The sequence below is a fragment of the Xyrauchen texanus genome, chromosome 6 (genome assembly GCF_025860055.1).
Source record: "Xyrauchen texanus isolate HMW12.3.18 chromosome 6, RBS_HiC_50CHRs, whole genome shotgun sequence".
NCBI classification, from domain to species: Eukaryota; Metazoa; Chordata; class Actinopteri; order Cypriniformes; family Catostomidae; genus Xyrauchen; species Xyrauchen texanus.
Window position 1 is genome coordinate 43,701,511 of NC_068281.1, and position 24,332 is coordinate 43,725,842.

Below are 24,332 nucleotides of genomic sequence, written 5' to 3' on the forward strand. Positions count from 1 at the left end.
GTATCCCCCTGATTAAAAGTCCTTAAGTTAATAACATTTTTGACAGATTTAGTGATCCACGGTTTATAATTTGGAAGTACTATACACATTTTCTGTGGAATTACTAATTCCTCACAAAATGTAATATAAGCAGGCACTGTTTCTCTAAGATCATCTAAATCTGTACAAACATTCTTTAACAAATTCCAATCAGTAAATTCATCTGTGTTCCCCTTTTTCAATATATACCAGTAAGTAGGAGTCAAATAGACAATGTGTTGATTAGACATACAGATGAGACTTGTATACCCCTTTAAGAGACCTAAATTAGAGATCCAAATACTTCCCGTTCCTCGATGGACAGCTTGAATATTGATAAAAATTACAAATAATTTTACAATGACTCAAATATCCCATCAAAAAATTAGGTGCATCAGGTGAAATACTCTGCAGCCAGTGGACCGTTCTGCATAAAACATCTGATGCGTTGTTCAACGTAGCCTTTGGGTCAATGTAATCAACCGTAAAAACATTTGTGGAAACTCCCAAGGCAAACAAATTGGTTGAAGAGAAACTGACATCAATTCGATGTCAGGACTGCACTCAGTTTACCTCAGTCACAGTTTTGCACCAGCATTAATTCACATAAATACATGCAGTGCATCTGGAAAGTATTCACAGCGCTTCACTTTTTCCACATTTTGTTATGTTACAGCCTTATTCCAAAATGTATTAAATTCATTATTTTCCTCAAAATTCTACAAAAAATACCCCATAATGACAGAGTGAAAGAAGTTTGTTTAAAATCTTATTTTTATTAAAAAAATGTACATAAGTATTCACAGCCTTTGCTCAATACTTTGTTTAAGCACCTTTGGCACCAATTACAGCCTCAAGCTTTTTGAGTATGATGCTACAAGCTTGACACACCTTTTTTGGGCAGTTTGTCCCATTCTTCTTTGTAGGACCTCTCAAGCTCCATCAGGTTAGATGGGGAGAATCGGTGCACAGCCATTTTCAGATCTCTCCAGAGATGTTCAATCAGGTTCAAGTCTGGGCTCTGGCTGGGCCACTCAAGGACATTCACAGAGTTGTCCCATAGCCACTCCTTTATTATCTTGGCTGTGTACTTAGGGTCGTTGTCCTGTTGGAAGATGAACCTTTGCCCCAGTCTGAGGTCCAGAGCACTCTGGAGCAGGTTTTCATCAAGGATGTCTCTGTACATTGCTGCATTCATCTTTCCCTCGATCCTGACTAGTCTCCCAGGTCCTGCCGCTGAAAAACATCCCCACAGCATGATGCTGCCACCACCACGCTTCACTGTAGGGATGGTATTGGCCAGGTGATGAGCGGTGCCTGGTTTCCTCCAGACATGATGATTGCCATTCAGGCCAAAGAGTTCAATATTTGTTTCATCAGACCAGAGAATTTTGTTTCTCATAGTCTGAGTGTCCTTCAGGTGCCTTTTGGCAAACTCCAGATGGGCTGTCATGTGCCTTTTACTGAGGAGTGGCTACCGTCTGGCCACTTTACCATGCAGGCCTTATTGGTGGAGTGCTGCAGAGATGGTTGTTCTTCTGGAAGGTTCTCCTCTCTCCACAGAGAAATGCTGGAGCTCTGTCAGAGTAACCATCAGGTTCTTGGTCACCTCCCTGACTAAAGTCCTTCTCCCCCAATCGCTCAGTTTGGCCGGGTGGCCAGCACTAGGAAAAGTCCTGGTGGTTCCAAACTTCTTCCATTTACGGATGATGGAGGCCACAGATGGAGGTAAACACTGCCACAGACACACTAAGCTCTACTTTAACAACCTGTCTAGACAGCATATGTCCTCTCACCTCTTTGCCAGCATGTATGATACTACCCAGCCCCTGGCTCTCTGACATTCCTCGTGAACATCTGACGGACCTCAGGGCAGCTGAGCGGAGGTAAGTATCAGTATCTGCTTGCAACTTTTTCAGATAATGTTAAATCTGCAATAACTATTACCTATTACCAGAACAAGATCAACACAACCACAGACACTCGCAGCTTGTTTAGAATATTCAACACACTTTTCTGTCCTCCCCCTCCACCACCTGACATATCACTGACAGCAGATGTCTTCAACATATTTTTTACTAATAAGGTTACAGCCATCAGCAATACAATCTCAGCACCACACCCTGTTAAACACCTGCCTCTTAAATGTAGCTCCTCTGTCTCTATGTTCTCTCCTCTGACTGACACAGGTCTCTAAACTCCTCTGCAACCACCACCTGTTCCCTTGACCCCATTACTTCCCACCTTCTCCAGGCCATCTCTCCATCCATCCTACCTGCACTCACACACATAATTAACACAAATCTACTTACTACATTTAAACAGGCTCGAGTAATCCCGCTGCTGAAAGAAACTGCACTTAACCCCACACAAATAGAATACTACAGACCAGTCTCTCTCATTCCATTCATAGTTAAATCACTTGAAAGGGCCGTTTTCAATCTGATCTCTGGCTATCTCTCAAAGAACAAGAACTGCTGGATGACAATCAGTCAGGCCTTAAAAGTGGACACTCCACTGAGACTGCCCTGCTCTCTGTCACTGAGTCTCTGAGACAGGCAAAACCTGGATCCAGATTATCTGTCCTGATTCTACTGGACCTTTCTGCAGACTTTGACACAGTCAACCATCAGATCCTACTCTCCACCCATTGTATTTTGGGAATCACAGGAACTGTGCTTGACTGGTTTATTTCTATCTCTCAGGTAGGTCCTTCGAGGTAGCCTGAGAGGTGAGGTGTCCAAGCCACATCAGTTACTTACTGGGATACCTCAGGGCTCAGTGCTTGAGCCACTTTTCTCTATATACACATCACTGGGACCCATCATTCATGCACATGGTTTCTCTTACTACTGCTACGCTGATGACACACAGCTCTACTTGTCTTTCAAGCCCAATGACACCACGTGACTGCTTGAACCTCTGCCTGCTTGGCAGACATCTCGGCCTGGATGAAGGAACACCACCTGCAACTTAATCAAGACAAGACTGAACTCAGGGTCTTTTCTGTCAACCCTACTGTTGAAAACATCATCACCGTGCAGCTGGGTTCAACTACAGTAACGCCTTCCATATCATTCAGAAATCTAGGGGTAACCATCGATAACCAACAAAATTTCAAAGACAGCACGATCATGTAGATTTACACTCTACAATATTAGGAAGATAGGACCCTTCCTCTATGAACATGCCACACAACTTCTTGTTCAGTCACTTGTCATAACTAGACTGTGCTACTGTAACACTCTCATTGCAGACCTCCTTGCATGCACAATTAGGCCCCTGCAAATGATCCAGAATGCAGCAGCACGGCTGGTCTTTAATGAACCAAAGAGAGTGCATGTTACACCACTCCTTGTCTCTCTTCACTGGTTGCTGGTTGCTGGTTGATGCACATATTAAATTCAAGGCTCTGATGCTTGCATACAGAACCGTCACTGGGTCTGCTCCAGCATACCTAAAACAATTTCTGCAGGTCTAGATCTAGATTGGACTTTTGGATTCATTGTATCATGTTGGTGGAATGACCTTCCCAACTACATCCGTGAAGCTGACGGATGGGAGAGGGTGTGATTAATTTGTCACAGGGTGTGTAGGGTGTTATTAATGGTGTCATCTGTGGATCTTTTGGACCAGTATGCAAACTGTAAAGGGTCTAGGCAGCTGTGGAGGGAGGAGCAGACATAGGTTCTGACCAGTTTTTCAAAACACTTTATCACTATAGAAGTGAGTGCTACAAGATGGTAGTCATTCAGGGAAGTAGGACGGACGGTTTTGGGGACAGGAATAATGGTGGTGGACTTAAAAATTGGTGAAGGTGGAGTTTAAAAATAGTAGCGACGACTGGAGCTAGTGGATTATCACAGACTTTAACACACGTCTGGGGATGTTGTCTATGTTGCATGCTTTTCTGGTGTCAACCTTTGTATAGCACCTTACTCGCATCCAGTTCTGAAATGACCAGTCTTTTCTCTTCCCCAGCCAAACCTGATGGTTTATACTCACGGATTTTCTGATCTGTTTGGTGCTGGTAAATTCAACCCATGAATAGAAGATATTCAAGTCGATGACTAGGGAGGCACTGCCAGTGTTTATAGTGGGGGGCTTGAGTTTGTAACAGTTTGCATGGAATCTGCCTGCTCAAACTGGGTCTCAATCCTGTCCTTATATTTCATTTTGGTTTCCCTTTTGGGGAATATTTTGGGAGTAGTAAAATGGCTGCGGGGTCTGATTTACGAAGTGGTAGTGTTTTTATGGCATTATAGCAGTCCCTGTGTTGTGTATAACAATGATCCAGCATCCTTTCTCCCAGCGTACTGCAGATTATGATGATGATAATAATCCGGCATGACTTTTTTTCAAGTTAGCCTTGTTAAAGTCACCAATAATCACCAATGCTGCATCTGGATTCGATATTTATTGCAGTCCAATGTCTCTGTGTAGTGTTGATAAAGCAGTGTCTGTGTGGGCCTAAGGTGGAATATAAACAGTCACGATAATGGCAGAGGCGAACTCTCAGAGATATGAGTGTGAAGCAGAGTATGAGAGTGGAGCAGCAACAATTTCCCCTCCACGCTCAAAGCATTCTTCAGTCACTCCGCTCCAGCTCCACTCCGGGTTGTCCATTTCCAGCTCCTCGTTCACTCCGCGCTCCTGGACTAGAGAAACCCCGCTCCGTGTTCGCTCCATGGCAAAATTAGCACCACAACCTTCCATGCAGAAGGTGTATTAAATGAAAAATAAACACATAATACTAGAAGAAAAGGTACAATGTGCTTTATTAGAACACTAACATTAGGCCAAGTCTCAATTAAATAATTTGTATAGCTTACTTTTGCATTCTCTGGGTTTGATCGATTAAATAAATTGCTAGATTAAAAAGAAAACAAACAAAAATAAAACATTAAATTAAATTGCCAAAAACAACAACAACAAAAAAACATTATTAGGCCTATGTATTATTGCCTAATATTGCCTATTATTTTCTATTATTGCACTTGTTTTAATTAACCTTGCCCTATAATTATGTGAACGAAAAAAACAACATTCTCAGAATGTTACACCTTTTTCCTCTTTTCGCATTTGCTGAGCTTCTTTATATGCAAATGTATAACGCATAAATAAGCCTATGGCACTAAAATAAATTTAAATGGCAATCGATTAAAGTTAAACTACGCAAAATAAACATATTGATGAGTTCAGTTGGTGTTTTACGTCATTAAAAGTTCAATGCTATTTTATGCGGGACATAATAGCCTTCATTTAAGATTGAGTTGCATTAGATTAAATTGTTGATATGATTATTCAAAATATTTTATAGGGGATATATGTATTGCTGACCTTTATATTTTCTCTCCATATGTGAACGGATTATCATCGTGTTTTTTGGACACGTCTTTTAGGATTTCACTACTTTTGATCGTGGCTTCCCACTCGTGTTCCCCTTTACAATCCCTTCATTAATTTTCACTATATGCCAATTGACATAAGAGTAAAGATATGAGACACAAGCATGTAGTTAAGTCAAGCTATACAGCAAGCTTAACTCAATAATAGTGAGCGTGAAAACAGAAAGTGAAAGTAACCCTCGCGCTGGAGGTCGGACATTACCAAGTGCTGCTAGATTTTAAATTATATTTTAATCACATTCTTTCTGATTATGTAACTGAAATTCCATCTGTCCTTCATGCCAATAGTGTTTAACACTGCTTAACACGTGGTTAATTATTGCATTAAGGTTCGTTAACAGGTGTTTTGTCCGCGATAGAACATTAGTGGAGCGCTCTTAAGAGAAAACAATGATGCTCTGTTTTTTAAAAACCCGCTCTGGAAATACTTGCAATATGTCGCTAAACAGGCTCTAAGACACTCTGATATACAGTAGAGTTTAGTGTTCCAATGATTATAATGGAAGTGAAAGGACTAATTAAAGGGGCTGTAAATGGGATGTGGCAAGAAAAATGGGACAGTAAGGGGCGTCATATAGATAATATCCAAAGATAAGTTGGGTTTGATAGAAACAATTATGGCAATAGAAGAGAAGATACCATAATATTTCGACTCACTCCTCACTTAATCATTTTACTTCATTGTTAAACATGAATCTGGTTACTGTGCTAGATGTGGTCTTCTTGTTGAACATGTATTAATAAAGTGTTTAGTTAATGATAATTAAATATTACAGATTATAGATGCACTTAAATCATTAGGAATTACTCCGTTTTCACTGCAGAGTCTTTTAAATAAGGATTCAACAGTTTATAAAGGATACCAATTTGAAAAACAGGATTTAAGAATTTAAGTGTTTTTTTCTTCTTTCCCTTAATGTCAATGTCAATGCTCCACACTCCATCCCAGTAAGTGGCAGAAATGCACAATAATCTGGTTTGACAACCGCCATGAAACATAAAAGAAGTTTGTCATGGGTGTTTTTCTCATCCCTGCCTCCAGAGGGTGATAACCAGTGAGTTGTGCAGAAATGTGAGATAGAAGAAGATGCACAAGCAAGTATTGTTGGATGTTCATGCTGATTTTGACAAATCATTTAAAGTCCTGATTGAGGAAAGTTATTTTGTTCAACATTCATATAAGTTGATATTTAAACATATTAATACTCCTATGAACTCATTTTTTGTATTGTTTAATCTCTGTTTCTCTTGTGAGTAACTGCTGTTTAATGGAAATGTTTATTTAATGCAGGATTGTTTGAAACAGCTTTTATGTTTGTTAAATTGACTTGTGTAGATTGTATTGGGAGTTTTTTGTGTATGAATGGCCTGTTGGAGACTTTTATTCTTGAGGTTTAATTTGATTATAAAGGATCTGTTATTTATATTAATCATCATTTCAACTTTTCCTTCAACATATTTAACGCCTGCCAGCATTCATTTATCCACTTTAAATGAGCAATTTGAGACTATTTTTAATGCCAAAGATTGTTTTTTAATCTTCAATATGTCAATATTGTGTTTTGTTTTTGTTGCAAATTATCATAATGAAATTATTTTTATAATAAAAATTGAATAACCCCCTTTAATCCATATAATATTTGAGGCTATTTTAGATTCCATACAGATGGTTAAAGCCTAGCTTTGGTTATACATGTTAAATGGGGCATTTCCTACTCTACAACAAGGGGATATTATATAAATTAAGGAATCTGTCTTATTTTTTTATTTTATATTTTGCAGATCATCCTACAATTGTTGAAAGAAAAGAAGTTGGTATATAAAGAGGGACATCTGAAGTTTACTGGAATACTATTATAAAAATGCAGTGTGTTAAAGAAGAGTTTAAAGAGGAGAGTGAAGACATCAGTATTACAGAATCATGCAGAATTAAACATGAAGATACTGAAGAACAAAGAGGTTGGTGTTCAATCTTGATTCTTGATAATGACTGTTGAGAGATATTAAGGCCGTTTTCACACCTGGATTGTTTTGAGGATTTGCCTTGGAACTGCATCAAAACAATCAGTCCGAGACCACCGATTGCAAACCAACTCTGGAGCGATTAACTTGTGGTGAGAATGTAATCCGACCCAACAGAACAATGAACCAAATACCCCTTTAAAATCAATGAACTTTGGAAAATACATGTGTAAGTCAGCATGACCCTATAACCGATAATCAAAACAAACATAATTACATTACATATAATTGGACATTTAATATGTAGTTGTTTAATCATTTCTGAGGTAACTTTAGTATGTCTATTGAATAGAGGCAACAAAAATGTCACAAACAAGTGACCCAATTAAGCCCACCCAAATCTAAGTTTTACATGTTTTCTTATAGAAATGTTAACAGCCTTCCAATAAAGTGAGTACTAAATCAAAGATTAATCTCTCATCTAAACACTCATGTTATATTTTGTCATAAAATGACAAATTAATTTACTTAATTGGAAATATGGAAAGTCTGGAATGAGCTAATGAACAACATGTGTACCATTGAAGCCCCCATGTGTTCTTAATAAGCCCACTATGCTTTTAAAATGTAAATGCTTTGCATTTAACTAAATAAATACCTACATTTTGGTTTAGATATTTAATTTGGAAGGCCCAATCCCAATGTGCTCTCTCGTGGTGGCATAGTGATTTGCCTCAATCCGGGTGGCGGAGGACGAATCTAGTTGCCTCTGCATCTGAGGCCATCAATCCGCACATCCTATCACGTGGCTTGTTGAGGGTGTTACCACGAAGACATAGGCGTGTGTAGCCTTCATGCTATTCTCAATGGTATCCACGCACAACTCACCACGATCTCCACCGAGAGTGAACCACATTATAGTGACCACGAGAAGGTTAACCCATGTGACTCTACCCTCCCTAGCAACCGGGCCAATTTGGTTGCTTAGGAGACCTGGCTGGATTTGAACTCACAACTCCAGGGATGGTAGTCAGCGGCTTTAGTCACTGAGCTACCGAGGCCCCCGATGGTTATCTTTTGTCGAATTTCTCCGTGGCTGGAGCTGGAGGGTTCCACATTATGAACTCCTCTGTTCTACTGTATAATGGTTTCCTCTAGAACAGTGGTTCCCAACCTGTGTGTCACGACCCCCCACTAGGGGTCACCAGAGCTTCACTGGGGGGTCGCCAAGCTCTCTCCATTTTGAGGGTTACAAGAAGAAAATAACAATGTTTGAAAAAGTGACAATTATTTTTTGTAATAAAGCACAATCAAATTGGGCCATTTTTTTGTATTTTAATAATATTTACATGTTTATGAGATATATGAAAAGACAATATATACAGTATATTTAACAGGCTGTTTTTTAAAGCGTGCATCTCGCGAGGGTAGGAAGATGCTGCAAAATTGCTTGTTCTATGTACAGTACTGAGCAATGATCAGAACAGACTAGCTAGCCAAACAAAACCAACGACTATGGCAAAGCATCAGGGAGAAGAGGAAAACAAGTGGTAAAAGAAAACGAGGATTTCTTTGGTTATATTTATTGTTTATTTGGATTTATTGGAATTGAATTTGGTTTCATTGAGGCAATGGACAAAGTGCAAATTGAGTGTGTGATTTGTGGTGAAAGACTATCAAGTGAAACACGAATGTAAAGAACGGCACACGATTGAGTACTCCAGGGCTTGAGCACTAATGGAAAAGCACATGATTTTATCCATGTTTTTTTAACATTAACAGATTGCCGATTAAAAGAGATTTGACGCATTAGAGTAAGTTGTACTGTTCATGTTTTTTTCATGCTACGTTTCAGAACGAGTGATGTGCAGCTGCCACGATCTGCAACACAAAGCGTTATAAAGCATCAAAACAATATTTAGGGTTTGGATTTCATGATAAAATTGACATCATTTTAAGGCTGAGACTAAAATGGAATTTCGTGTCACATTTGTGAATATGTAGCTGCTGGGAAAACCATATATTCTACGCAGTCTACGTGCAATTTGGAACAAAGACAACTATGTTTGTGTCCTCTGAAATGGACATTTCCCCCAACAAAGTTCAGTATATTTGGTGGTGGGGTTCCGATGTTCCACATGCTCTGATGACATCATCATAGGATTATGGGTTGGCATATCACTTTTTCCAACAACTTTACACATATAGCTTTGTTCCTTCATATCGTACTGAAGAGCCATCAGAGCACCAAACACCCTCAGTGGGTCGGGAAACCCAGGGAGTTTTACCTTTGGGAAAACCTGTACTATCAAAATATACCCCAGAACGTTAGGGATCTTTTAACTAGAGCTCACAATAAATATTATAAATATGCATATAACTTATTAGTTGAATATCCCATCCCACAATATTACTGTTCTTAAATTATGAATTTTATATTTCCAAGTTTTATCGGTTAAGTAAAATGAATACATTCGTACATTAGTGATTTCTCCTCCATGCATTGATGTTCACATTAACATTATATTTAGCTCATGTTACAAGGAAAATCATTCAGTTCATTAATTTCATTCAACAAATAACAAGTGAATATGTTGCACATGTCTGTTATTTAATTTGGGGAGAGGATGGGGGGGTCTGCAGGAGAGTGGGTTGTTCTGGATTTTTAATGTTAAAATAGGGGACCAATGGAAAAAATGTTGGGAACCACTGCCCTAGTGGTTAGATAAAAACAATCACTCCATGTGGAGTTTGTTCTGCAACATGACTGGTCTATTTATTGAGACGGACGCTTTAAATGCGGGTTTTAAACATCGAAAGAGAAAAGCTAAGCAACGTGTATACAACACACGTTGTTATTATTGTCATGGTACAATAAATCAGTCATTTAAGACAACCAAAGTTGGTTTGATAATTAATTTGTTTATAACTAATCTCTCCACTGAAGAATTTCTGACAAAGTGGAGAGATGATAACGTTAACTAGCTGTTCTAAAGGTTATAACAATGTTACAAGTCAAGCATAGGAACCACTTACTTTTCCTCTCCATACGCAATTTTGAAGAAAGAAAAAAAAAAGTCACATGAATTTGTGCAGATCCGTTGATTTTTTATTTTTATTTTTTTTTCGGGGTTTAGGTGTGTCCAATATGTTCCTGTTACCTTATAAACGTGAGCGCTCCAAAGATGTTTGGTTGCAAAGTAGGCGCATTGTTCATCTGAAGGCACATATAATATATACAATGCCATAATAAATTACCTTTAAAAAGAAAATAGTTTTGTATAAATGTGTGCATTTCCTCAGCAGCAACAATTTTCTCTTTTGCTTTTGTTTTTTACATTTCAAAATAAAACTATAGGTGGGCTTATATGGTACATTGGCTTAATTGGGTCACTTTCCCTAAAGGTGGTGCTTAACATATCTTTGACAAAAAATACTAAAATTTGTATAGGTTGACAGTTGTTAACAGGTATTTCGTTTTAACTGGTATATTGATGTATGAGCGAAACCCCAGAAAAGCGCTCAAACTTTCTGACCAATGAAGTGCTTGCTCACAGAAGCAGTAAACAAACACATAATGCCAGAATCTACATGAGAGAATTAACTTTCAGCATATAAAAGATCACTTAAAGTTGATACTTTAAAAAAGTCTTTTTCACATTTGTCTCAATTTATTTTGTTCACTTTAGACTTGATTGAAATGAAAGAAGAAAGTCAAGAACTGAATGATGTGGAGGAGAAACATCAGTATCATACATTTGATAATATGACTGGTGAAGATGTTAGTGGCTCGAAGACTGAAAATAAATTTTCACACAAAATAACTCGAAGAAGAAGAGCCAAAAATTATTTCACCTGCTCTCACTGTGGAAAGAGTTTTACACAAAAAGGATACCTTAAAACTCACTTAAGACTTCACTCTGGAGAGAAGCCTTTCACCTGCCTTCAGTGAGGAAAGATTTTTGCACATAAAGTAAATCTTAAATGTCACATGAGAATTCATACTGGAGAAAAGCCTCGCACATGCCATCAATGTGGAAAGAGTTTCTCAGAGACATCAAGCCTTCAGAGCCACCTGCGACTTCACTCTGGAGAGAAGCCTTTCACATGCCTTCAGTGTGGAAAGAGTTTTACACAGAGAGGACATCTTTATGTTCACATGAAAATTCACACTGGAGAGAAACCTTTTACATGCCCTCAATGTGAAAGGAGTTTTGCACATAAAGGAGATCTAAATCGTCACATGAGAATCCACAGTGGAGAAAAGCCTTTCACATGCTCTCAGTGTGGAAAGAGTTTTGCAGTGACATCATATCTTAAGAGTCACCTGCGACTTCACTCTGGAGAGAAGCCTTTCACATGCCCTCAATGTGGAAATAGTTTTACACAAAAAGGAAGTCTTTACCGTCACATGAGAATTCACACTGGAGAAAAGCCTTTCGCATGCCTTCAATGTGGAAAGAGTTTTTTTACATCAGGACACCTGAAAACACATGAGAGGGTGCATACTGGAGAGAAGCCATTCAAATGCACTTCATGTGAGAAAAGTTTCAGCACATCAAGTAATCTACAGACTCATGTAAAAAAGAATTGTCCAAAACTGTCATATTGAGCAAATTACATTTTTAAATTAAGGCCAACTGTTATTTAATGCAACACTTCAGTCAGTGTATTACATCTGGACCCGTGTTTACAAAGATTTTTATCTTACTACTAGGAGTTCTCTAAAGAGTTACTAGCTTGGAGTTTTTGCTTAAACCTACCTTTCACAAGTAATGCAAGAATCTATTACACCAATGAAAGGTTGTGTTTTTTTGCAAACTGAGAATAGATGCTAAGGATGGCCGAAGAGAATTTACATGCCCACAGCAAGCACTGTCCTTCATAAAAACATTGGAGTAAGCCATTTGCTGATTTTCATTTGCTGCCTAGTGGACCTGACCCACTGAACATGCACCTACTGCCAGAGGAAGCTGGTCGCTGCATTTGTTTCTTTTTGTGCTGGTTCCACTAGCGGCTGGAGCTTGTTCTGTGGAGGAGCACACCTTCAGGACAGTTATGTTGATGAATATATACATGTTTTTTGTGTTTATTCCGCTTATTGGCTGAAGTTTGTTTGATAGACAATTTTTTTGTTGTTGTGAAATTCTGTCTCACACAATTTGTACAGGAGCACCGGACTTGAGTAATCCAATGGCAAATTGTCACGGGGACACTCGTAGGCATACATGGACTGTTTGAGTTTAGAGGGATGTATGCTGATTGGCGTTGTCATGCGTGGGGTTAATGCACACGTTTTTCTTTTTTCTGTTTGTTTAGTTTCGGGGAGTTTGTGGTTTGATTGTTACACTAGTGTTGGAATGTGGTCTTTATAAATTTGTTTTTGACACAATCAATTTTTTCTAATGTCAAATGATAATATGAGTGTATTATCTCTCTCCACGTGGAATGTGAATGGGCTGGGGCACCCCATTAAAAGAAGGAAGGTTATTTCTTAAACGAAATATGATATATTTTTTCTTCAAGAAACACACCTTTCCCTGCAGGAAGCTGAAAAATGTAGGAAGATATGGGGTGGGCATGTTTTCTTTAGTGCTGGCGTGAGTAAGATCAGGGGAGTCATTACATTGATAAGTAAACATCTACAATTCAAATTTCTCAAACAGATTAAAGATAAATTAGGAAGAGTCTTTATTGTTTTATCAGAAATTCAGGGGCAAAGGTTAAATTTGGCTAATATCTTCGCACCTAATGCTGATGACCAGGGTTTTTTTTATAGATCTTGAAGGGATTTTGCAAGCCGCTGGCACCCCTCATGATATAATACTGGGAGGAGTCTCTAATCTTTTGATGGACTCAGTCCTTGAGCATAGTGAAGCAAAATGCATGCCCCCAGAGCAACATTGACGCTTCTCAAGATGTGTAGAAAAATCTTGGTTTTTACAGATATTTGGATACTTTTGAACCCGCCATACATTTTCTTTTATCAGTCCATAAGATTTATTCTATAATAGATTTTTTATATAAGTCCCTCATTTCATCTGTTGTTGATTGCTCAATTGGAAACATCTTGGTCTCAGATAACAACCCGATGAGTTTAGAGGTGTTTCCACATACAGAGAAAAATATATCATATAGTTGTTGCTTTAATGTATCCCTTTTGCAAAATCCTGAATTTCAACAAATGTTAAAGGCTGAAATGAATGTTTATATGGAGACCAACTGGTCCTCAGTATCCTCTGTGGGTGTGTCTTAAGGCGGTTCTTAGGGGCCGGATCATACAGTATGCATCATTCACTAAAAAATCCAAAGCACGAGAACTTGTGGAGTTGGAAGAGATTATTAAAAGTGCGAATGTCATCTGATGGCCTCAGAGAATTGACCTGATTGAAATACAGGTATAATTCTATTTTGTCGTGGAAGGTGGAGTATTGGCTGGGACGATTTTGGCTGATACATATAGCAGAGAGAGTATTTTTCTATTGAAATCTACTGGTGGGGAAATATTAACCTCAGCCATTGATATTAATAATGCTTTTAAAGAATTCTATATTGATCTTTATAGTTCCATGTCTTTGTATTATGATGAAGATATTAGGAACATTGTGGAACCATTAGAACACCCTAAACTGACAACTGAGCAAAAACATTCAGTTGATTCTGAGATATTCTTGGAGGAGCTTGGCGATTTAATTAAGGCCTTGCCTACAGGCAAAGTTCTGGGGTCCAATGGCTTTGCCGCTGAATTTTTTTATATCTTATGCTACAGAATTGACTCTACTTTTGCTAGAAGTTTATACAGAATCAGTGAAGAATGGATAGTTTCCACCAGCCATGACACAAGCCTGGATTAGTCTGATTCTTTAAAAGGACAAAGATCCAAGCTAGTGTAACAGTTACCGTCCAATTTCTCTGATCCAGCTAGATGTAAAAATATTGTCAAAGATTCTGACTTGGCGATTAAGTAAAGTTGTGAGATCTCTTATACATATAGATCAGGTGGTGTTTATTCAGGGCCGCAGCTCTTCTGATAACATTATACGTTTCACCACAACCATTCATGTTGTCAGTGGCAAATGATCAGAATCCGGTTGCTGCCATCTCACTTGATGCTGAAAAGGCATTCGATATGGTAGAATGGTATTATCTTTTTAAGGTTTTGGAAAGGGATTGTTGGATGGATTAAGTTACTTTATATAATATTTATAGGTCATTCTGTGGTCAGTTAGCCCCCCACATGCTCCAAATTCACCCCAAATAGTCTTGTTTGTTTGTTCTTTGTTTGTGCCGGTAAAAGTTTTTTTTGTGCTGCTTCGGATTTTTAAATATTAGACATTGAATTATTGGCGATGACGTCACGCAGCCCCCCCACATGCTCTAAATTCACCCAAAATAGTCTCAATCGTTTGTGCTGTAAAAATTTTTGTTTGTGCTGCTTTGGTTTTTTAGATATTAAAAGAATATTTATAGGTCATTCTGAGGTCACTCAGCCCCCCCCACATGCTCTAAATTCACCCCAAATAATCTTGTTTGTTTGTGCTTCGTTTGTGCTGGTTTGTGCCTGTAAAAGTTTTGTTTGTGCTGCTTCGGTTTTTAAAATATTAGACATTGAATTATAGGCGATGACGTCATCAGCCCCCCCACACATGCTCCAAATTCACCCAAAATAGTCTTGTTTGTTTGTGCTGTGTTTGTGCTGGTTTGTGCTGCTAAAAGTTTCGTTTATGCTGCTTTGGTATTTAAAATATTAGACAAATTATAAATGCTGATATTTATTGAATACAATACTGACAGAATAAAATAGCTCACTTGATGTTCACAAATGAAATATAGGTTAGTAGCAGTCTCGGTCATTCTGATTACTGTATATTAGACTACTATATTATACATTTCTAAAATAGGTCTATCTTGTTTTGTGTGTATTCAGTACGATTTATTTACATTTACATTTATGCATTTGGCAGACGCTTTTATCCAAAGCGACTTACAGAGCCCTTATTACAGGGACAATCCCCCCGGAGCAACCTGGTGTTAAGTGCCTTGCTCAAGGACACAATGGTGGTGGCTGTGGGGATCGAACCAGCAACCTTCTGAATAACAGTTTACCAGTTATGTGGTTTAGACCACTACACCACCACCACAGCATTTTATTTTGGGTTTGTCATTTAAAGTCCCCGTGAACCGGAAGTTGCAAACGACTTTTCTCCAGTGTTGTGACGTATTTCCGAGAGAAACGGAATACTAAATGAGGCAAAATAGTGGGCGTGGCTTTTTTTTCCAACTAGCACCTGATTGGATCTAAAAAAGTAGGTGTTTCATTCAGAAATGGAGGCAGATCTTAACGCAAGTTTACAATCGGTTGTTGAGGATTACTCGCCGCCTGAAACACCGCCAGCAGTCCCCTTCCTGCAGCAGGAGGAGGAGGAAGATGAAGAAGAACAGGAACACACAGAGGATCATTTCGTCACGGGGGGAATCAGACCTTACATGTTTGAGCCGTTACATGCGGAGGGTTCGAATGGTAAAAAGTGTTCCGTGAGTGTCACAACCAAAAATGCACCTCCTCGCCATCTCTCCTTTCACACGCTGTCAATGCTCGCAAACACACAGGCAGCCTGTCTACTGTCAGTTGGAGGGGCGTGGTTACGGATGTTAAGGAGACACCTAAACCGTCAAACCTACGTCATCAGGCAAGGTCCTCCAATGCAGAGGGGCGGGGAATTTTCAGATTTTGGTTAAAGATTACGAAGCCAAAAAGTTTTTTTGTGTGGATTGACTTGCATGGATGAATTGTTCACCACAAAACATTCAATTTAGGCAAACAAAGTCAGTATGGTCAATTTTGAAATCATGAGGACTTTAAATCTCTTGCCAAAATGTTGGATGAAGATGTTTTAATACAACAACATCTCCTTATCAATGTTTTTGTAGTCTCTGTGGTGTTTATTAAAAATGTATTGGTGTTCAGACAGAAGCAGCTCAATATTCATTTGGTGTCTGTCGGACTCTTTTTCTGTCACTCACTTTCGATCAGCTCTGGGCACGAGAACAAAAGCACAAATCTCCTCGATGTGAACACACTTTTAGAGTTGAATTGTCAAAGAATTTCTGTCAAGACTAATCATCAAATCATTTGTTCGATAAACAATTATCTTTACTTCATTCACTGGTGTTTCCTGATTGAACTTTTTATTTATTTACATGGAGTATCATCTGCTACATTTCACTGCCACCACTAGGGTCAAGTGACACTTCTGTTCAAGATGCTCTGTGGAAATTAGTGTAGAGTTAGTAGAGAAAAAGTTGTTACTAAATTAAATTTCTGTCCTATGTAAGTACAATGTTTTAACATTGCCAGTTACAATAGTATTTGTTAACTTCAAGAATAATTGTACACCATTCAAGAGAGCTGAGATTGTCAATGTTTATTGAACAGAATACTCATTGCTAATACAAATACATGCTAAATACAGTTTTACATGTGACCCATGTTAGTTTTTTGAATACATTGTGCATCTAGGGGTCAACATTACCATATTGGTCCTAATATAAGATACATGATCCTTATATATTACTATATTATCCTTATATTCAGACCAATACAGTAATGAAAATAAGATTATACTGAACACGACATTTTTTGAGTCAGGATTATTTAAGTGGGTAATTATGTTTTGCTTATGCCAGATGTCCAAAAAACCAGCAGTCAACAGAGATTCCATTTTCACAGTCCTGTGTTCATCAAAAAATAAGTCCAAAATGGCAACATAGCTACTCTTAATCAGAGCATCTGGCCAGAGCTTAGTAAACGGCTAGAAACAAGATCACTTCAAAGGCTGTATACAATTTTGTTAAATTAAATAGACACAACACCTGGACTGCTTTAGGGTTTACTCATGAAACAAGTGGCAGTACTGTTGACACTGATTTTGAGCCAGGGTCCCTTTCACCCAGACCAAAAGATTGCTGGACTTTTGATTTTGAAGTTCCATTTCAGAAATGGATTGAATTCATGCCTGAAACGGTTAAATACAACAAGTTCTCTAAAACACCAAAAAGGAATACACAATTTTGAAGCCTGGCATCTGGACACATGTGATAAATAATCACATATTGCAAGAAGTGAAATGCCCCTGCACATTTGCCTTTAAAAGAGCCAAGGTCTATCCATCATACATAGAAATCAGAGGCAACTGTAAGGAGTGTCATGGCCACATTCACAGAAAATGTGACGGAGCAACTGAAATGAACATCCCAACGGTGCTCGTGTTTAATTAAAACACTGATGACTCCCTGCACACTGGCTGTTCCAAGCATGCAATGTCTGGTAACTTGCACGTGCAGATAGCCAAAGAACTGTGTGAGGGTAGAATGGAACCCCATGTATGGAGGGCATCAGAGGCAACAAAGCTGATGGATTTTGGAGATCCTGAGCCAAGTCATCTGTCTAATTTGGCTACCCTGCACAAAGCAAAGCAAGAGAGAAATTATTTAGAATTAGGCAACAAGGATCCCATTGTTTCACTGCAGATGTTAAAATACAGTGCACTGCACAGTGGTCGCATTAAAGACATTGGACTGGACAAGTTTTTCCAGTCACTATTGGAGTCAAACACAATTGTATATGTACAAGTCATTCTCAAAGACATCTACTAACCCCACTGTGAGTTTTGATGCAACTAGCTCAGTAGTGAGGAAACTACAGAGACCAAATGGCAAGTCTGGTCATATATTATTATATCAGGGCATTCTGGCAGGGGATGAGAGCTCAAGTGTCCCAAAGGTGCAAATGCTGTCAGAGAGACACAATGTTAATGCAATAACACGTTGGCTGACAGAATGTATACGCGCAGGTGCACCAACTCCAAAATAGGTTGTGAGTGACTTTTCTCTGGCTTTGCTCGGAGCTCTGGTCAAGGCTTTTACTCCTCATCCTGATCTAAATACCTACATCAATGAGTGTTGTGGTGTCTTACTCTGTAAACAGTCAGCAAAAGTGCCACCTTGTTTGATCTGCCAGTAGGACTGCTTGAAGAAAAAAACAATCGCCTTAAAGATTTATTTGTGAGGTCAATGGCACAGCTTCTCATGTCACATTCCATGGACGATGCAAAAGAGCTACTACACAGTATTACTGTTGTGGCTCTCAGCAAAGCAGAGGGCAATGACCTTTCTGGAGCCCCCCCTCATATCAGAAAGGTGCAATAAATACCTGAAAGCCAGAACTGCAGAACAGTGTGTCATCATTCCAGATGTAGAGGGTGAGGACCTGGAAGTGGATTAATGTGACCAAACACAGACAGACCTATGACAGTAGGTAACAGACATATGTTAGGAGAGCAGGTCACTTGCCGTAGGTAATGGGGATCATGATAATATGCATTCCTCCCTGAGATTATTCCCAATATAAACTGGCTTGCAAGTTACATACCACTGTGAACAGCGGTAATGATCCCTCACTTTCGAAGCACCAACATCACTGGAAGTTCAGCCAATGTTGAAGCAGAGTTCAAAAACATCAAACGTGGCCTTTTCCAAGCATGAAAACTTGCCTATTCGGGTGAATGGATTCATTGCAACATGCAAATTTGTTCTGCAAAACAAAAAAGTGAGGAAAAAGGTGAAGAGGATGCAGCTGTAACAACGGTGATCATCACAGGAGACAATCCAGTACCCACCACAACTTGCAGTGTAGATGGAAAACCAGAAATGGATGCTTCCTGTTCTGGGAAATCTGACAATGTCACAAACATCCATCCAACATATGAAGATGTTGTTGAAAACTGGAAAGGCCTAGCGGTTCCACCCAAAAAAAGAGGAATTTATACCTCTCTCCTTGTCCTGAATGGCTCCATGCAGATCCATCTGTGAGGGGGAAAAGACTGAAAGTGGACCTGTTGAAAAACGTGCATGTGTTTCCTTCACAAAACAGTGCTCCTCTCAGTATTGTTGTCAAGTCACCCGGGAAGATCCATTTGTTTGTATTCTGTTACTGTACTGCAGGCTTCTGGCATGGCTCATCTTCAGGCCGTGGAAGAAGGCCTTACCCTTCTGGAGTCCCCCTGTCTCAGGCCAATACAAAGTCTGTCACAGTGTCCCTCTGCATTCAAGACAGATACCTCAGGAAAAGTGCTCTGTAAAGGGAAAGTTTCTCACAGTTACTGTCTGGGATAACTTCTGCGGATTGACACTCACCTGGGAAGCAACTCCACAGAATTTCCTTTGTGTGAATTTCCCTCCAATCTGATGCTCCAAGGAGAAAGGTTTGCTTTAAGGACAGTCATTGCTTTCAAAAGAGGCTTATTCTCAGGATGCTCTTGGACATTATGTGGCCTACTGCAGGAGGTCGCCATGTGTCTGGGAGATGTATGATGACCTGAGAAGTGGAGTGACAAGAGCATCAGAAAAACACAAAATATGCCCACATGCTGTATTATACACAAAAGACTGATTGCATTGTTTAAATGTAATTTCACAAATGCAAGTATTTTTGTTATATGCCATACACCCATGTTTTCCTACTCCTGTTTGGAGAAGCAGTATCTGCTTTTCTGGAAGTCGGGCTTCTCAAGTCTATTATTCTGTGTGGTACATTATTTGTGTTAATGGATGTTCGATACTACACAGTAATTACATTTCAAAAGTAAAATCATTTTGGCTTCTTGATTCATTGAGTCACGAGTTTCCACATACACACACACACACACACACACATACATATATATATATATATATATATATATATATATATATATATATATATATATATATATATATATATATATATCAAAAGTTTGAAAACATCAAGATTTTTTAATGTTTCTGAAAGAAGTCTCTTCTGCTTACCAAGGCTGCATTTATTTGATAAAAAATTCAGTAAAACAGTAAGTGTGAAATATTATTCCAATGTAAAACAGTTGTTTTCTGTCTGAATATATAGTAAACTGTCATTTATTCTTGTGATCTGTTGTGGCAAAAACAATAATTAAACAAAGAGCATCACAGGATAAGAGACATCAGGATCCATATTATATTTTAAAAGATAGTTTATTCTTTTAAAAGAGGTTTGTTCACAAAAATATCGCGACAGCTACCTCGCAACAGGAACAAAAACCTAACTCACACAGAAAACACGTGGCCTATTTATACCCCCTGTCTTCAAAATCCCTTCCTCTGTAATTTTCCACTCATCCCAGTAAAACCAGATTTAGCTGGTTTTAGAAATACAAATGGTTCTTCTAAGCCCCCTGGGTTTTACTGTCCTTACATCTGTGAGGTCATCAAAAGGCTATATAAACGCTATCTTTTCCTGAAGACAGTGGCCCCCCCAGGGCTTTACTGAGTTTCCCACCCGTGAAACTCAACAAAAGGCTTTTTTCTGACCATCTGTTTTACTATGTGTGTCTTTGTTCCTGCCAGGTGAATAGGAAAATACCAGTGGAGAGAAACACATGATCGAATCAAAAGAAAATCCACATAATGTCTTAAGAAAGTGAATAAGAAAGAAAGTAAAATATAAATTATTCCACAACAGAACAAAACTGAATTGTCAGCATTACTTCAGTCTTCAGTGTCACACGATCTTTCAGAAATCATTCTAATATGCTGCCCAAGAAAAAATTTGCTGCCAGTCAAATTGACAATTGTCATTCCAACACATAGTATAAAATAGAGCATATATAGACTACAAATAGGAAAGACAAAACAAAAAGAAAAACAAAGAAGACTGGTGTAATGATGCTGAAAATTCAGCTTTGACATCACAGAAATAAAATTACATTTTAAATTATATTAAATCAGAAAACGTAATGTGTATTGTTTCACAATATTACTGTTTTTACTATATTTTTTTATCAAATAAATACAGCCTTGGTGAGATAACGAGACTTCTTTCAAAAACATTTAAAAATCGTAATGTTTCCAAACATTTGACCTGTACTGCACACACAAACACACACAGCCTATGTATTCATAAACACAGAGCTACAACAAACATGGTGCCTATATTTATGACAATGTTAATATTACTACTGTTATTCACATAATGTAGCTGCCAGCAGAAACCGTTGCATAATTTAAGTTCCATAAAATAATAGTTTTAATTTAGTAAGTAACCACGTTGTAATATATTATAATGTATTTATATTTATCTGCATTTCTTTTACTTTGAAATATATGTACAAGCTGACTTGTTTATGTAGGCTTATATAGCGGAACTATTGTTCTGAGGTTTGTTTGGTTCGGACGATTATTAATGTTGCATCAGCATCGTAGCATCGGAGAATGTCATAGCGCGTACAGAGCTAACTGCGGCTAGTTAAGTTTTTTGGTAATGTCATTACATTTGTAAGTTCATCAAGGGACACACGGAAGAGAAGTTGCCTTTGTTACCTGTTTGTTTCACTCCCCTGGAGTTAACGCGGCCAATGAAGTATGCATAGTTCTTTTAATGTGTAATTATCAATGTAAAGTATAACTGTGTGACGGTTTAATAACGGTCAATCTAACGTGTTTCTTATTTATTAATGTGCTATTCTCTGTGAGAATATTCTTATTTATGTAACTTGTCATGTGACTTTTATGTTTTATTTAGTTCTCACGGCATGTTTGATGGCATCGAGGATGATATGATCTGACAAATAAATGCCCGTAAAAAAGAACGCCTTGTGTCCGTGTCTGTTAACTGGAGGGAGCTATACATAACTACATACAGTAACAAGTTAAAACACTTACCTTGGAGTTTGTTACATTCCTCACATCCTGTGATCCGCTGTGTCCGTTACAAGTTGAAAACGAACAGTGGATAGGTAACAGTTCAGTGAATGTGTCTATTTACGTGATTTGGTTTGCCATTTGGATCTTACCTTCTTTCTTCAACTGTACTGTTAAAAAAAGACATTAGCAAAAACTAAATGTTGAGCCTATTTTGGGTGAATTTAGAGCATGTGGGGGGGCTGATGACGTCATCGCCTATAATTCAATGTCTAATACTTTAAAAACCGAAGCAGCACAAACGAAACTTTTATCGGCACAAACGAAGCACAAACAAACAAGATTATTTGGAGTGAATTTGGAGCATGTGGGGGGCTGATTGACCTCAGAATGACCTATAAATATTCTTTTAATATCTAAAAAACCGAAGCAGCACAAGCAAACATTTTTACAGCACAAACGAAGCACAAACGATTGAGACTATTCTGCCGATGTTTTGCGTTGGCTGGGGGGCCAACTTCACACAGGTACCTGAGTTCGCTGGAAAAACAGCAAAGGCACAGCCAATGAATTCAGATATCGACCCTTTGTTTCTTTCGATGGTCTGAAATCCTCAGGGGTAAAATGTTCACTGCACACCCTCCAATATTTGAGAGAATGTAGTAGGGATGCACCGATCCGATACCTGGATCGGTATCGGCTTAGATACTGAAGCTTTTAGACGGATCGGGTATTGGTCCGATGAGCCCGATCCAAATCTGATACTTTGTGTTAGTCATGTTCATTACTCCCAACTGATGTCTTATACTGGAATTACTGTTATTTTTGCTGCTACATTATCCAGTATACTAGTTAATAATAAATTGTTTCTTAATAAGCTATACATTTATATTGAAATAATGTGTAGTTAGAGGTTTGTGTGTGTTTATATATTAAAGAGCACACCCAATTAGTTCCACACAATAATGGAAAGATATTATAAGCTGATTATGCATAAAAACAACACCGGTATCGGATCGGGATCACCCGATACTGAGATTTCCGATATCAGGATAGGAAAAGAAAAAGTGGTATTGGTGCATCCCTAGAATGTAGGGGTGTACTGATATCCAGGTTCAGCACGATAAGCCAGAGCTTCAATTCAATGGAGTGATGATGGTGTGCGTAGTGGGCTGAAGCACATAAATGTTAATCAGAAGGTTGCTGGTTCGATCCCCACTGCCACCATCATTGTGTCCTTGAGCTAGGCACTTAACTCCAGGTTGCTCCTGGGGCATTGTCTCTGTTATAAGTGCACTGTAAGTCGCATTGGATAAAATCATCTACCTAGGGGTAGGCTTAGGGTTAAGGTTAGGAATTAGAGTTAGGTTTTAGGGTAAGGGTTGGCTTAGGGGTAAGGTTAACAGTGTAACTACACCTTATTAAATGCAGGTACGTGCAATGCAACAACACATGTAAATAATAAGTGCATTGTATCAAATGCTTAAATACGTAGTAGTTAAAGACACCTTATATAAAGTGGGACCTATGTAGCTATGCTGTATTCAAATAAACAGCTCTATTTTATTTTTGTGTATTTTAGTGTTTTAGTAACTTTAGCGACTATCTATGGATATATCTATGTACAACCCTCTTTGCCATGCATTAATTATCTGGTTCACTGACTGAATTTTGTTTGGGTATCTGAGGAGCTGTGTTTGACAGCAATTAGAGTTTAGAACAATTATGTTATAATGGGACAGAATATTTAAACTGTTGCATTAAGTACTTTGTAAAGGCAAACTACTCTGAATAGGCTACTTTAAAACACTTCTACCCTCTCTGACTGATGTTTTCATATGTTTGTGTGTAAGAAGATGTGTTTTGGTGTGCATGTGTTAGACCGGCCGACATCAATTATGTATCAGTTATGTAAATAATAGTCTGCTTCAGACTATGAGTGGTAAGACCTTTCAGGTGATGAAAAAAAAAACACCTATTTCCCAGAAAATAAGGCAAGTTAAAAAATCAGCTCTCACAGCTGCTGTATTCAATTGCGTGTTTGATGACACTTTCATCAGATAAAGAACGCATCTCAGTTTCTTATGATACTATAAAAAAAAACATGACTGCGGGAAACATGAAGGCATATACAGGCTTTTGTACTTTTTCAAGTGTATGTATATTTCTTTTTTTCTGCTTGTCTACATCTCGCGTTTTCATATCATTTGTTTTCTCTGTTTTACATGGATT

At 38.4% G+C, this 24,332-nt stretch overlaps 1 protein-coding gene and 1 pseudogene across 1 annotated transcript in view; both read left to right on the forward strand.

The window, feature by feature from the left end:
* LOC127644931 (gastrula zinc finger protein XlCGF57.1-like) overlaps positions 1-24,332 on the forward strand; it is a 111,571-nt gene that overhangs the window by 51,925 nt on the left and 35,314 nt on the right. The window lies entirely within an intron of this gene.
* LOC127644916 (gastrula zinc finger protein XlCGF8.2DB-like) lies at positions 6,515-13,871 on the forward strand (annotated as a pseudogene).